The sequence below is a fragment of the Dipodomys ordii genome, unplaced genomic scaffold, assembly GCF_000151885.1.
Source record: "Dipodomys ordii isolate 6190 unplaced genomic scaffold, Dord_2.0 Scaffold45, whole genome shotgun sequence".
Lineage (NCBI taxonomy): Eukaryota > Metazoa > Chordata > Mammalia > Rodentia > Heteromyidae > Dipodomys > Dipodomys ordii.
Window position 1 is genome coordinate 11371964 of NW_012267261.1, and position 17035 is coordinate 11388998.

A 17035-nucleotide genomic window follows, 5' to 3' on the forward strand; every position below is an offset into this window, starting at 1 on the left:
TAGCTGCAATTATAGGTGTAAGTCGCTGGGCCCAGCTCAAACCTGTTCTCCCCCTCTCCCCAGATTTCATATCTATATTATGTGATTCTCCAAGTCTTTTGTCCTCAGATAGGATTATTTCCATTAAAAAAGATGAAGTGATCCTGGTTTCAATGGTAAAAATTACCCTTTCATCTTAGAAAAATCAGTTGAGAGAAAAAAGCTAAAATTTGTCTAACAACAAGATATGCATTAGTGACTAATTACTGAATGTATTTTTAGTGAATAATTCATGAATAATTCTTTCAGGAAGAAACATAAAATACTATCATCTGAAGGTAATAAGATACTCAGGGTATGCTTGGTAGTCATAAAATATTACAAATAAGCTTTTATTTTGAATGTTATCTATAACAGTGTCATAAAGGTGAGTAGGATTTTGAGGGTTCTTTGCAGGAGGCTGTATGACTGATTTCCACATGCATATTCTCCAGTGAGGATGCGAACATAATACATATGCTTTTTCCCATTTGCATCTGGTCTGGAGTATGTGTCCTGTGCAGAATAATCAGCACTGACAGAAAAATAGGTTCCCTTTCCATAAAACACAGCTGTGAAGAGAAAAACAACACATTTTAAGAATTTCAATGTAGTTTACAACTTGACATGTGGTCAAATAATATAAAAATGTTCAAGTAGGGTACTGGTTGGGCCAACAGCATCGTATCTGTAATCCTAGCTACTCAGAAGGCTGAGATCAGAGGATCACAGTTTGAAGCCAGTTGAGGAAGAAAAGTTCATGAGACTGGACTGAGGGCACGGCTCAAGTGGCAGAACACAGCAGCACAAGCAAGCAGAATGAGAACCAATTTCTGAGTTCAAGCCACATAACTGACAAAAAAACTATTCAGTTATTTTTTTGGGGGGTGAGGGTTTTTTTTAAGTTTTAACAATAAAATATTCTATATCTCAGGGCCAGTCAGGCCTTTGAGGAGGAAACACAATGAATCCTACCCTGAAACTTGGACTTAACATGGCCACTAAATGTGGAGCAGACACAGTGAACACATATGGTCCCCAAACAGCATGTTGGAAATCCACTATAGCAGCCAGATTCCTCACTTCCTTACCATTCTTCCCCACATAGTTGCAGTTAAAGCCATTTTTATTGACATGTGGCACAGAGCCAGCTTCTGTCCCATGGAAGAGCTGCCTCTCATTCTGTTTGTGGCCATTTTTGGTATCCATGGCATTTTGCTTTGCCTGGTAGATATTCCAGAGATCCATATTCTGGATCCTCTCAATCTAGAAATTAACAAAGAAAATCATCTTGCTAGTACCAAGAACACTTGCCAAGATCCATCAAACAAAGCACAATCACTATTTTTCATAAATACTCATTTCACTCAACAGCAACTTCAATGTAAGATGATAAATTCCTCATTTAGAAATATTTTTAGATCCAGCTTCTCATAAACATAGACATTGAGGCAAATGTTGGCCTACTATTGCTAGTAATAGATGAGTGGCATACACAGCCCAAGATGCATTGTATCCATAAGCTGCTTTGGTAAATGACAAAAAATTCAATATGTAATGTGAAATTAAGTAAGGGAAGGGGTGGGTTAGAAAGGGTGGGTGGGAATGCTTAAAGTGGTGACATTGGTCAAGATGCACTGTATTCATAAACTGCTTCAGTGAAAGGCAGCTTTTTTATACAATGACTTCAAGATAATAAAAATATTCAAAAATAGTAATTGGATATCATAATTTTCAAAGAATTTTATGTATAGTAGAGAAAAAACAAGTAAATCACTATTGCTAGGAAAACAATTATATGAAAAGACGCCCATGCACGTGTATGGATACACACACAGAAACACAAATACTTTAAGACATTAAGTAAACTGTTGGTCAGGGTCAGAGAATCAAACTTGCAATCCAGGTTGGGAGGATTATGATTTATGGCCAGCTGAGGAAAAATGTTTGTGAGACAAGATCTCTACCAATAGCTGGGCACAGAGGTTCGACCTTGTCATCCGGCTCTGGGAGGAGTAGGGTTTGGGAGTAGCCCTACTTTACCTTTTTTCCATCAATTTTCCTCATTTATTTTATTTAAACGTTTAGTATACATTCTTTGTAGGGCACTTTTATTTTTTTGGATTGTTATGGGTTTAACAATGATTAAACAGAGTGGTAGATAAATAGAAAAAAAATACCAAGAAAGAAACTTTGTCTTATTGGCAGACTTGTTGCTACTGATGAAGGAGAGATATGCAAAGATTTCTGACTTTACTCAGAAAGTAGTGGAATTATGGAGAGAAATGGAGAAGGAAGGGAAAAGAAATTTTTTTTCTTTTTGCTACTGGGAACATGTTCTAAAATCTCAATTCAAAGATTCAAATTGATAATGTTAATTTTGGAGCTATCAACACCAAAATAATAGCTGAAACCAAGAAAGATAAAAACATTACACAAATGTTTATTAAAGTAGGGACCACAGACAACACATATCAGAAGCACTGGAATGCTTATTTTAAAAAGTAACAAAGCAGTATAAGTGATCCTTTTTACACACACTCACACACACACACACACACACACACACACACACACACACATACTGGATCTCTTTAATCAACCTGATTAAAGTACAGTATTTGGTATATACAGATGATGAAGCCCCTTTGAGTCATTAAGATGCACTTTAATGAATACGAATATTAAGTTAAAACATATCCTCTCTGGGGTATAGGTACTAGGAAGGCCAGTGAATGGAGAGGGTGAAGGAGGGCAAATATGGTCAAAATATTTTGTGTACATACGTGAAAATAAATCATTGAGGCTAGTGAATCTTGTTTGAAAAAAGGGGGAGGGGAGGAGGGAGAATGATAGCGTAGTGACTAGATGGAAGGGACCAAGATGCATTCCATGCATAAATGTGTTAAAATGAAACTTCCTTGTATAATTAACTGATGATAACAAAAATAGAGCACAAACCAAACAAAACCCCCAGAAAAGTCTAAAGAGAAAAAGAATAACCATTTCTCATGCAAGAGCAATGTTAGTAACATACATTTCATAAAAATGAATGACTCACATGTAATTCCAGACAACCCAGATGGCTGATACCTTTCTCTTTTCTTCATATTGATATAAAACACATTCAATAATCAATAATTCAATAATAAATGATAACTTTAACTTTTTTCAGACTAGATTGATCCCTGCCTGCCAAATTCTTCAATGGTGTCCATTATGACTTCTGCGACCTTATTTAGGTCTTGTCTGGCACTTCCTGGAAAAGAAAATAATAAAAAAAATGACTGGAGAAAAGAAGGCACTAGTAGAAAGCTTAGTAATAAATTAGTGATTTACAATTCTTACAGAATAAATACCCGCCCCCAATGCTATCGTATACTGTAGGCTTTTCTAACCGTCATCTGGTAGATACCTACAAGCAAGGTGGAGATTTTGTTCTAAAATGTCCACTAGCCAATATATCAGCACCAACCAACTTAACTTTTAGTTTGTGACATTTACTTCTGTCCTGTTCAGCCGATCCCAGCTCTCAATGCTCCTCCCTTCCTGTTAAAGAATGCCAAGTAACCTTTCTTCTTGGATCAGTAATGACCCCAAAAGATCTACAAAAAGCAGAAGGTGGGACTATATGTAGAAACAACACACTCATAAGATAGAAAAGCATAACATTTGACTCCATCATCATTTAACTTATACATGCATCCATATTCTCTCAAGATAGTTTGGAGGATCTGATTTAAAACAAAATCATTTCGTAAGATACCCAGGACTGGAAGCTACTTGCTACAATCTATAATTCTTGGTACTTAAGTTATCCAGAGCTTCCAGGAAGTCTTTTGTCCCACACTGAGTGAGAGTTCACTTGACCAGAAAGGCTCAAAGATACAACAAACAGTTTCATTCCTGTGTCCAGCATTTTCCTTATCATATTGCTCAACTATGAAAGCCACTGCCTAGACATGACCATGAGACCCCCCTTCCAGTGAAAGAGTATAAACAACAGCTCACCAAGTCACACGGTAGGTGTAAAAAGTTAGTCCCCTAGCCAAGGTGGTTTTGATAGACTAAGTATCCACTTGGATTATCCCTGTTGAAGATGCTCACATATATTTTGGGATAAAGAGAACAGACTTCTTTGACAATAGCAAGAATGATAAAAACACTCATCAAAAGTGAACAAAGAGGATTTGTTCAAGCCTCTCCCCCCCACCCAACACACACACATGCTGGATAATCAAGGAGAGGGAAATTCTCCTTTCAAGGCTGTGGGTTTCGTTTCCAATATTATTTGAGAGAGTTTCAGTGGAAACACACAGATGCATTCAGAGGCTCAACAAGTGTTTATCTCATTCCATCATGGAATGCAGGATTTGAATAGGTGAAGTAGGGGAAATTAAGAGAAAGACTGAGGCATGTAGAACTGTGTCATAGGCATGATGTGTTTAGCATGACATTGAAAAAGAAACCATTTAGGTTTGGGACAGAAGAAATCTGGAGAAGATGAGAAAGAGAATCTGACTCTAGCAAAGAAATGGCAATCAAATTTAGGACAAAGACAATTTCTAAACAAATATAAAAGGCAAAGACTTAGCTCTAGGAACTGAGAAGACATTTAGGATTTGACCAATCTGGTTTATCTTGGATTCTTCATTCCCACTCTTTGGCCACCCACATACCCTCACCATGTAATGGACCTGCTATGTGGTAGTTGTTCATCTACATGCTTGACTCTCTCAAAATACTAAGTGCTCCCAGTGGACTTTCTTATCATCTTTCCATTCCGTAGGCCCAAGCACATAACTATGTAATCATACCAAAGAATGAGTTCATGAACACAGGGGTAATAAAAGAAGGTAGGGCAGGGACTTTAAATGGAAAGTCATGTTTTCTGAGTAGTTGGAAGAGCAAGAGAAAGTACAACTATGTTGTATGGGGAGAGGTTAGGGATGTGAATGGGAGTTTGCGGTTGTATTGAACTTGCAGTGCTTGCAGGAATTGTTGGCCAGCCATTTCCTCCCCTTGAGCAGGTGTTTATTAAGAATCTGAAAGTTTCCTTTACTGATGAAGGCTGCCTTGATCACAGTTGTAAAATCAGCAAGTAAGGGGTCAGCTTTAGCTCAAATGGTAGTGAAGACAACTAAAGAGGACAAGCTTGATTGCTTTTTATGCAGATCAGCAGTGGACAGTGAGTTAGTGGACAGTATAATAAGTTGGCAGCAACCCAATAACACTCAAAAATTTGTACATATTTATACAAAATTCTAATTTATTCTCCTGTTTTTAATTTTGACTCCATCCAGGGACTACCCTAGAAAGATCTGTACCTCTCCCTGGCTTCTGCTTTCTTACACTGAAGTACTTGGAGGTAGAAACACTGGACTAGATTTAATAGGAAAAAAACTACAGATGGAAAAAGAGAGAGAAGCCATCGGTGGGTTACCAGAAAAGACAGATAAGTAGAGAGATAGCAGATAAAAGATAGATAGATAGATAGATAGATAGATAGATAGATAGATAGATAGATAGATAGATGATAAATGAAATGTTGGCTAATCTGCTAGGAATGGATTATACGATCAATAATTAAAAGCAATAAAATATATTTCAGGTGATAGGAAAGTGGTAAAAATAGACTTAGATTTTTATGTAGGAACATTATGGAGAAGGTATAGAACTACAGAAAGCAAGGTATAGGTTGGTGATTGAAAGAAGGTCCAGAGAGTGACAATGGTGGTTGGCTTTATTGAGATTAAATTTTTGAAAACCTGGATATCAGTCTAATAGAGTCAAACTTCAATTCCCAAGTAGCAGAATGAGAGCTCAGTGCGGGTTCCTCTCTTACTGGAACCAAGCCCACCCATTCCCATTCACCCTGAGACTGCACACTTCTGATGAAGAAGGACAGTCCTGTAGGAGCCGAGCACAAATCCTTCAGCATTATACATAACCAGTTTCTGAGTCAGAACCAGAACTAATGATAAACCTAACACCTTAACTAATGATAAAAACCAATACTATATTTTTTTGTGAAAAATCACACACTTAACATATAGTTTGAGGAAGATAAGAAATTTAAAATTAGCAAGGACTGGGGATTTGAAAAGAAGGTGGAAAGTTGAGTTTCTGATCCACTTAGTTCTGTGGAGTTAAAAGACACAGAGAGATCTGAAGCCAAGAGGCAGAGCTAGCTATTGAGTTGAGAACTAGAAATGCTCTGGACCAGATGTGTCCACTTGTGGAAGTGAATGCAGCCATACCTTCTAAAACCTGTTGGAATAATTCTATGGGAGAGACCACCAACGGAGGACTATAGGAGAGATCTGGTTACTCAGGACATAAAGAGAGGAGGAGACCGACGGTATAACTCGTTTTCATTGTATTTGATGTTGGTATAATTTAGGGAGGGGAAGGGAAAAACAGAATGTTTAAATAGGGATACAGGTGGATCCATTGTAACAATGAGATGTACAAGACACTATGTTGAAAAACGAATTTTACAATTTAGGTGGTGGGGGTGGGGGAGGGAGAGACTGGGGGGTGTAGTTGTGGAGGTGGGAGGGAAGGGATGGTAGGGGAAAAACAAAGGAGGAGGCAACAATGCTTGATAAGAAATGTACTCATTACCTTGTTCATGTAACCGTAACCCCTCTGTACAGTATTTTCACAATAAAATACTTATTTAAAAAAAAAAAAAAAGAGAGGAGGAGAAGCAGGCAGTAAAACCAAGGAGGAAAGGCAGGACATTTTTTCAAAACAAGAAAGAAATATTCATCTGCTAGCCAATTATGGCCAGGTGGAAATAGATGCACTGATATTCTTCAGGGAAAGAGAAGAGAAGATCAAGTGAGGGATGAAGTGGAAGTTATGTAGGAAATTGAAAAAAATGAGAAAAATACTAGATAAAAGAACCAGAGTGGTGGTTTTTTTTTCCACTCCCTTCTTTTTCTTCCCCTACATTCCTTTTCTTTCCCTTTTTATTTTCAGTCTAATATATCAATACTTTCTTCAGTTTCCTCCATTATATTTATTGCAACAAATTATTTATTTATTTATTTATGGTCAAGTTATCCTTGAACCTGTATAAAAGTGATCCTCCTGCCTCACCCTTCCCAGTAACTGGGACTTGTGTCACTATGCATAATCTTTTTTCTTCTTCTTTTACTTAAAACTCCTAAAGGCATTGCTGATCCCTTTGAGGTTGCGAAAGGGGTGCATTCCTAGGTCGAATACCTCTGTCCTCACTCTGGCTAAGTGTATATCAACCACACTGACTCAACAAATCCATGGGAAAGGAGACATGTCAGGATTTATCCTTGACATCTAGGGACTACAAACCTGTCCCAACGGCTGGAAGGTGAATGGATGGGTAATTTCGGTTTTCACATTCTTGCAACACACAGGAAATGGATCTCTTGACATTGTTTTCACCAGCAACATGGATAATATTCTTGCACTTCAATGATCCTCCATCATTATATACCCATTGTGGTTCTGTCGGGCTGGGAAACACAGAGAAAAGGTCCAAATGAGATGTTGATCTACTACTCTTGGTTTAGAAAGCAAAATGTCTCACATGGCAAAGAAGCATTTTTTTTTTTACTAAGAAGGTCTTCAAATGCTTTCTGTGATGAAATTTATGGCAGAATTTGTCTTTTTAGATGGGAGATTATTTTCCATCTCTCATTCTTTGTCATTAAAAAATGTAGAATTTAAAGACAAATGTGTTGTCTTCCCAGCCCCAAAACTTTCCTCGATCTCTTCACATCAGTCTTCCTTTACAATTTAAGACCAAATGCTAGCATTGTGCCTTGCTACGGAAGGAACATTCCATTTCTATATGTTTTCCTGCTCCTTCTAAAATGGCTTGGCAGACACCTACAAGAGAAAAGCAAGGTAGTAACATGAAAGTAAATCACTGCAGTGCATTTGGATCAGAAACATGGTCTTATTGTCATCAAAGTATGATATAGGCATATGTACGGGAATATATGCATGTGTATACAAATTTACATATATTTACATAGATTCATATGTATATATATGTGTGTTATTACATATATATACTGATATGTAATAACTTGTAATTTCTAAGAAGCCATCAAAATATTTTAAATCATTTGTATAAATAAGCCAAAATGATCAAGTATGGTATGGTTATAAACATTCCTTTATCTGATCGATTCTGATAATTGCTGCACTAGTCCAAAGCATACAAGTGAAGTACCTGCTTTGTGATTAAATGTATTTGAGGTTGGATTTACTATTACATCTGCATCTTCTTTGGTGATGTCTCCACAAGCCACCTGGAAGAGGACAGGGCCAATCTTTATTTCATACATTCTTGCATTAGGGCTGGAAACAGCCCATAGAAACCTGCCAAGAGAAAAAGTAGAGCCAGTTTCCAAATCAGCAAGAAGAAGAAGGATTCCCGTCACTGCTGCTCCCAAATATCTCCTCTGTCAAGGCTTCCCTGGCTCTCTGAGAGTTTTAGCCTTTACCCTGGTCCTGGCCCTGGATTCTAGTGATAATCTGTTTCCAGAAAGGGAGTAGAGAATTTAGTGTCTATCATGATAGTACCTATCAAACATGGTGCCTTAACTGATCGAGGTGAAGTCAGTCCCAAAAGGCCTGTCTCTCTAACAGTTAACAAGAAAAAAAAAAGTCCTCAGGAAACATACAGAAGTATAAACCACCAACTAAGAACTCTAAAAAGTAAATAATAGCTGGGAGCCAGTGGCTTGTTCCTGTCCTCCTGGCTACTCAGGAAAGCTGAGAGCTGAGGATTGCAGTTTGAAACCAGTCTGGGCATGAAAGTCCATGAGACTTTTATCTCCAATTATCAAAGTGATAGAGCACTAGACTTAAGTGAAAAAGCTCCGGGATAGCACTCAGGCCCTGAGTTTGAGCCCTCACCCTCCTCAACAACACCAGAAGGTTTTTTTTTTAATTTTGTTTTTAATTTCTCCTCTTTTGTCTCTCTAAGTTGTGACCCTAGCAAAATTTAGACATGCTGTCTTTTAGTCAAAAGATTAGGAAGAGTCCCTGCGAATTGAATATGCGTGGAGGGAAACCTTGCTGATGTACACACACAGGGGGTTTAAATTCATGGCCTCTTACTTCCTAGGCAGGCAAATTAACCACTTGAGCTACACTGGCAGTACTGGTTTTGCTAAGTTTTCCTGGGTTGGTTTCAATCCTGTGCTCTTCCTGGCTCTGCCTCCTGAGTAGCTAGGGTTACAAGTGTTCTCCACCACATACATAGTTTTATTTCGGGCTTTTGCCCCCAAAAGAATGCAATTTCAGAACTATACATTAGCACTATGAAGAACTAAAACTCAGACACATATTTTCTATTTCCAGAGAATCCAAGGAAAGAACTTATAATCTGACTGATGTATGTGTATGTTTTTATGGAACATTCTTGTATTTCTTTCCACATTTTCTTTCTCTTCAGCCAGAGCACCAAGGTGATACAAGGGGAAAGCAATAAGAGTCAGTTTGAACTCTTATGGATCCCCATCTCTGAAGCCTCGAAGCCAGAAAACAGATTCTACTGCTCAGAAATGGAAAGAGAATTTTAGAAAGGTAAAAGTTGGAGCAGAGACTTCCTTGTTTTCTATGTAGAGACTGAAGGAGAATCAGGAAAACTGACTACCTCTTGAGTGTAAGAACAACAATAGATGCCAGGCCTAATGTGAAAGCATCTGCTATAGCAATGACCCAGGTCAGTAGTATAAGGGTTTAAACTCAAGGATAGGTAGGCAGACACTCTACCACTTAGGATCTGCCTCCAGTTTTTTTGCTTTGGTTATTTTTGAGACAGGGTATCCCTTTATCCCTGGGCCAACATGGACTGTGATCCTCCTATTTATGCTTTCCTTAAAACTGGAATGATGGGTGCACACCACCACACTTAGATTTTTCTGCTGTTATATAGCCTGGTGAACTGTTGTCTGGGTTTGCTTCAAAAGTCAGTCTCCTCGATCTTCATTTCTTGAGTAGATGGGTAAATAAATATTTGAAAGAATGAAATGATTTGAAATGAATAAATATATAAAACAGACATAGTGAGCACTCTAGAAGTTCAAAGGTAATGTTTAAAACTTAAAAATTCCCTGATGACTTCAATTGCATGAATAGTGAACAAAGAAAAGGCTCAGTAAACTTGAAGGTAGATTAATATAAATAAGTTAATATAAATTATCTGAAGTTAAAGAGAGAAAATGAAATGGAAAGATGGAGAACAGCTCCTCGTATTTTTTGATAGATTTGATAGATTTTTTTATAGATTAATAATTGAAAAATCCCCAAATTTCATAATTGGTATACATTTTTTACTTTAGGAAGGTACAGTGAAGCCAGGCACAGTAGCACAAGCTATAGATCCACAATTTGGGAAGCTGAGGCAAGAGGATCACTTGAACCTAGAAGTTCAGAAAAAACTTGGGCATCATGGGGAAGTCCTGGTTCAAAGAAAATAGAAGCCTCAAATGCCTTGGTGAATCCCAAACAAGTTAAACTCAAAAATAACAAGTAAAGGGCTGGGAAGGTGGCTCAGTGGTAGAGTGCTTGCCTTGCATGCCTGAGACCCTGGGTTCAATTCCTCAGCACCACATTAAAAAAAAATAACAAGTACAATCTGATAGAGGAAAAGCTTTGGGTTGGTAGTATCTTTCCATGTGTTTATTTTTGAAAAATACATGTCATATTATCCTTTGAAAATAGTAATCTAGTCACTAACTTCTGGGGCTTGAACTCAGGGCCTGGGTGTTGTCCCTTAGCTTTTTGCTCAAGCTGGTACTCTTGCCACTTGAGTCAAAGCTCTAGTTGTAGCTTTTTTGGTGGTTCATTAGAGATGAGAGTCTCATGGACTTTCCTGCCCAGGTTGGCTTTGAACCATGGTTCTCAGATCTCTGTCTCTTGATAGCAGGCATGATCTACTAGCTCCTGATTTGGTCAATAATTTTTTTTGGGGGGGTCCAGTCGTGGGGCTTGAACCCTGGGCCTGGGTGCTGTGCCTCAGCTCTTCAGCTCAAGGCTAGCGCTCTACCACTTGAGCCACAGGGCCACTTCCGGCTTCTTATGTGGTGCTGAGGAATCGAACCCAGGGCCTCATGCATGCAAGGCAAGCGCTCTACCACTGAGCCACCTTCCCAGCTCTTGGTCAATAATTTCTTTAAAATCTATTGTATAGATTGTATAACTTGGCCCACTTTGTCTTTTGCTCCAGCCCTTATCTTGCATTCTCAGGTTTATGGGACATAAATTTCATTATTTATCACTCTGTTTTTCTTAGAAGAAAAGTCATTACCAGCTTTCAGCTGCCACCTCTACTCATCCTAATTAAAAGTTTACTGAACCTTATGTATCTTTAGCTTTAGGAATTTTGTCACCAGGAATTCCATCATTCCTTCTGGAAAATTTGTCAGAAAATACCTGGAACACAACCACAGTTTTTACCATTACAATCTTCAGTTTATCAAGGAATTTAATTCATTAGGTCTTCTGATCTTGCATGTATGCACACACACACACACACTTTAAAAATAATAATTCTTGAATAGTATTAATTTCCATATGTATATATATTTTATTTATTTATTTATTTATTTATTGCTGGTCATAGGGCTTGAATTCTGGGCCTGGGCACTGTCTGTCAGCTCTTCAGCTCAAGGCTAGCACTCTACCACTTGAGTCACAAAGCCACTTCCGGCTTTTTCTGCTTATGTGGTGCTGAGGAATTGAACCTAGCGCCTTATGTATGCAAGGCAAGCACTCTACCACTGAGTCACCTTCCCAGCCCTTCTTATAGATTTTTAAAGTTACCAAACATTACGTGTAATTCCATTTCTACAATGTACAGAACAACCCCTGCCCCCAATTTAGCTTGCTTTGCATGTGTAAATCTAAGTTCCCAATGTATGATTATCACAGGGAAAGTACCGGCTATGTACTGTGTTCTACATGTCCTCACACAATACAAATCATAGGTTATTAGAAAAAAATTACTTCTTGGAATATAGGAGTGATTCAGATGACTCATAAATATGTGATGAAACTAAACTATTACTGATTAGTTAAAAGAAAAAGAAAAAGAAAAACTCTTCTATGATAAAGAAGTAATCATGGACCAAGTAAATAGACCACATATTTTACTTAGGTTGTTGGGCTGTCTGATTGGCATGTAGATTACATGTACTTGTTCCCAAAAGGGTAATTACTAGACTCAAAAGAAAAAAAAGTATGACTTAAAATTTCAGATGTTCCAATAATCCGTAGACATCTTTTGGGTTGCTGGCTATATCATCTATTAAATTCTTGTGATATCATGGGACTTTTCAAACATTGAATGTTATCTACTCTCCTGGATATGATTATAAGGCATAGAAAGCAGGGGAAAGGATTTAAATATCTCTCATAATGCCATGTCTAGTGGCTCACTCAGAGATGATAGTAAATATGAGCTGATTGACAAACTATGACTGGAGATGGCTCTCATTTTAACTCTCCTATTCACATAGAAATATGCTGGTGTTTTCAACCACACTCTTCTCTTATAATTAGTTGCATTTCTAACAAGGGGAGCAGGAGCAGGGATCATTTGTATCTTATCCTGAAATTTCTCTATTGAGAAGCCATGCTTTGACATTGTGTATTAACATTTTAGATCCATGTAGAAAGGAATCCTAATGGATGAGTCTTAAGATACTATGTCACCTCCAAGACAACATTTGGGACATTTTATTCAGATACAAACATGAAGCTTCTAAGACAAAATCAACCATTGATGAGACAGCTGGACACTGAATGAATAAAAGGAATTATTATTAAATTTATTTTAGATGTGATACTATTGCATATTTATATTATTTAAAAACAAAGAATTCTTGCCCAAAATAAATTGTTGAATTTTTAGGAATAAAATTGTCTGTGATTTCCTTCAAAATCATGAAAGGAAGGTAAATAAGTGAAGTTTGAGATCAACAACATTGGCTATCAGTAGATGGATTAAAATGGAATAAAATCAGATTGGGATTTGCTTCAAAATCATAAGAGAAACAGGGAAATACGTGAAGACAATGATCAAGCATACTAGCTATAGATTTCTAGTAAGAGGTGAAGCTGAGGAAAAGATAAAGGAGAGTTAATTAGACTACTTAATCTACTTTGTTATGAGTTTAACATTTTCTTGCATAAGACGTTAATATTTTTAATAGTCATAATTATTTTTAAAACGTGTCATGCTACAATTGATCAATACTCTCTTATTTTCCTATATAGAAAAAAGAAAAAAACACATTCTATTAGATTAAAATAATATTGCCAAAGTAATCCGAGATGAGTCAAGATGGTACCTGAATATTTTCATGATCTGTTGGATGCAACAGACACTGAACCTCTTATAAGTATTTTGGCTGATACCTGCTGCTAAATTTTAGTACTTCTGAAACGATTAATTCAGCAAATACAGTTTTAGGAAATCCCAAATTTCCATTTCAAATTGCTGGAAATCCAATTGATTTTAGAGACATTTTCTCAGTTTTCTTCAAACACTTTCCAATGATGTCTTCCATGATCTGAAAGACACAAGGCACATCCTTATGTATCTTGCCTAGAAATAACAGAATCTAAGGAACAAGAATTCAACAACATTGACTGTTACCTCTGACTCCTTCCATGTCAGTATTCACAGAGGTTGAGGGTAGTCAGAAGAGAAAAGGAAAACACAGGGAGAAAGAAGAAAAGCACCAACTATACTTGGTCCTTTACACTCTTCCATCCTCAGGCCCCATTTCCTTTTTCTCACTAAAGCAGGACAATCTTACTAAACACTGCAATTAATTTATATGAGTAACAAGTGACCATAAAGATACCTGCCCTGAATGTGATATTATCACAGCAGAAATGTGGAATGAATCTAATCCCTAGTACATTGTGAGAGCTAGCCCATTTCCTGGACAATTGAAACCTGGCCCTACCTTTCATGCATTGTTACTCTTTCATGTTGGAGCCACCACGTGAAAAACCTTGTGGCTGGGCAGATCACAACCACTGGTTGAGACAACAGTGCCCACAAGAACATCCTTTTGTCCAGCAGCCTTCAACTTCTCCTGGAGCCTTGGCCCAGCCTTTTCCAAGAGGGCCTGAGAAAGGGGCCCTAAACCAAGTGTGAGGCCATTGAATTGACAATGACCTGAGTCTTAAAGACAAAACCAAAGATTTGTTTCTAATCCTCACAGAAGACATTTATCAATCACATGGGACAAATAAGACAATTATGGTTTTTGCAGACTTAATTACAAAGTGAAGACAAAGTGTTATTAAATATGTATTTATAAATCTCTTGAAGAAAAGAGACCTATCCAAAAGAACATGGAAATGACATGGAATGGCTGGGTTAGCCCTGAAAGAGGCAGTTCTGTGAAGATGCCTGGTGAAGTCTCCATGGGCAGTGTGGGACCTGAGAAATGGGAATGGTCACATGAGCCAGAGAACAACAGGGAACACCCTGAATTTACTCTGGGTGGATTGTGAGCCAAGACAAGCTTGGTCTGACTTGACAGAGAACTTTTGCAAGCCAGCATAGAATGGTACTCAAGGGTAGATGGTGGAAGAATCAGCTTGAAGCCCAAACCACCACTGGAAGTCATGGATACTTTCTCATGGTGGTTTTTCATTTTCCTGTACAATGCTGAAGAACCTGGATAAATTATAATCTTCACTCTACTCACTTGCTAGCTGTGGGACTTCGGTAAATTTTTGCTTCATTCTTCATAATTACTTTCCCTCATTTGTGAGGTGAGAAAGCCTAGAATGTTCCTTATGGTAGATTTTTCAGTGAATGAAAATAATGCATGTTAAACATTTAGATCCATGTTTGCTTGCCCGCTTGCTTGCCTGCCTGCTTGCTTGCTTGCTTGCTTGCTTGCTTCCTTCCTTCCTTCCTTCCTTCCTTCCTTCCTTCCTTCCTTCCTTTCTTTCTTTCTTTCTTCCTTCCTTCCTTCCTTCCTTTCTTTCTTTCTTTCCTACTGTCTGTCTGTCTTCCTTCCTTCCTTCCTTTATTTTTGCCAGTCCTGGGGGCCTAGGCATTGTCCCTGAGATTTTGCTCAAGGCTAGCACTATACCACTTGAGCTATGTGCCACTTCCTGCTTTTTCTGTTTATGTGGTGCTGAGGAATTGAACCCAGGGCTTCATGCATTCTGGGCAAGCACTCTACCACTAAGTCACATTTCCAGCCTATAACTCAGTGCTTTAATGTTTGTTTATTGTTAGCTGTGATTTACTACTTACAGTAAGTAAAAAGTGTATAAATCTTCCTGCTCATTATTTCATTTTATTTTATTTTGCCAGTTGTGGGGCCTGAACTCTGGGCCTGGGCACTGTCCCTCAGGTCTTCTGCTCAAGGCTAGCACTCTACCACTTGAGCCACAGAGCCACTTCTGGCTTTTTCTGCTTATGTAGTGCTAAGGAATCGAACCCAGGGCCTCATGCATGCAAGGCATGCCAATGAGCCACCTTCCCAGCCCCCTGTTCATTATTTTAAACTAAATTTATGTATAATATACTATATTTAGTGTGTGTGTATGTGTGTGTGTGTGAGAGAGAAAGACAACCTGGCTGCAGAGTGGTATATCAGAAGTATAATCCTAGCTACTTGGGAAGATCAGGATTTAAGCATAGTTCAGTTTATTCATGTGCCCATCTCAATCAATAATTGGATGCAGAGGCATATGCCTGTCATCCTTGACATATGGGAATAATAAAGAGGAGGATCACAGTTCTAACTGGATGGACATACATGAAGACCCTAATTTGGAAAATGAAAAAGTACAGTGGATTAGGGGTGTGACTCAAGAGGTAGATCTCCTGCCCAGCAATCACAAGGCCCTGTTTGAACACTAAATAAATCTGTCAAAATATGCCAGGTGTAAAGGCAGTGAAAATTTATACAAGCAACATAGTATCACATTGGATTTTTACATTTACTGGAACTTAGTGATCTGTTCTCAATGCCCTTTCAATTCTCATAAATAATGGCTCAGTCTCTATTACTTAGAGTTGGCAAGTAACCCAATTACCTAAAAGGACCTCTTTCAAGGCAGGAGTGCTTTTTTGGTTCTTTGTCTATGCCTATTTTCCTTTGGCCCTAAACTTCCTTAGTCTCAGACAAAGAAGCATCATAGTACTTTGGTAGTGTTTAAAAAACATTAGGGGGCTGGGAAGGTGGCTCAGTGGTAGAGCGCTTGCCTTGCATGCATGAGGCCCTGGGTTCAATTCCTCAGCACCACATAAGCAAAAAGAAAAAAGCCGGAAGTGGCGCTGTGGCTCAAGTGGTAGAGTGCTAGCCTTGAGCTGAAGAGCTGAGGGACAGCGCCCAGGCTCAGAGTTCAGGCCCCACAACCAGACCAAAAAAAAACAAACAAACAAACGTTAGGGACACTTACCGTAGCATTCTGCACAGCTTCTTTTACCAACAGCAGCATTTTTAGCCCTTCTGGGGACACCAGACATGGCTGTTTATGTGATTCTTGTGCAAATTGAATTGTATTTGTTAAATAGACATTGCAGGGTGATTTGAACTTGATGCTTTTCGGTGTATTTCCCATACTCTTCTCAAGTGGGTCCACAGAGGAAATCTCTTTCCAGACACATTCATTCTTGTTAGTAAAGTTGTTCCCAGTGATTTCCATATACTTGCTTAATACAAAGAAACCACTTTGGTAGAGAGCTCACCTTGAGCTGAAGAGCTGAGGGACAGCACCCAGGCCCAGAGTTCAAGCCCCACAACTGACAAAAAAAATTAAAATAAAACAATAAAAGTTATCTTAAAAAAAAGAAACCACTTTATCTAAAGGTTATTTTAGTTAATAAAAAGCCACAATTCTATCTCTTCACCTGCATTTCAGTCTTCTCTCTGCTTTTTAATGCTTTGTCATACTTAAATAAATAAAACCTTTGCTCACCATCCACCTTGAGAATCTGCACAAAATTTTTCTTACCAATTAATTCAAG

The 17035-nt window shown here is 38.2% G+C and overlaps 1 pseudogene; it reads right to left on the reverse strand.

The window, feature by feature from the left end:
• Positions 1–307: 307 nt before the first annotated feature.
• Positions 308–16713, reverse strand: LOC105987909 (annotated as a pseudogene).
• Positions 16714–17035: the final 322 nt, after the last annotated feature.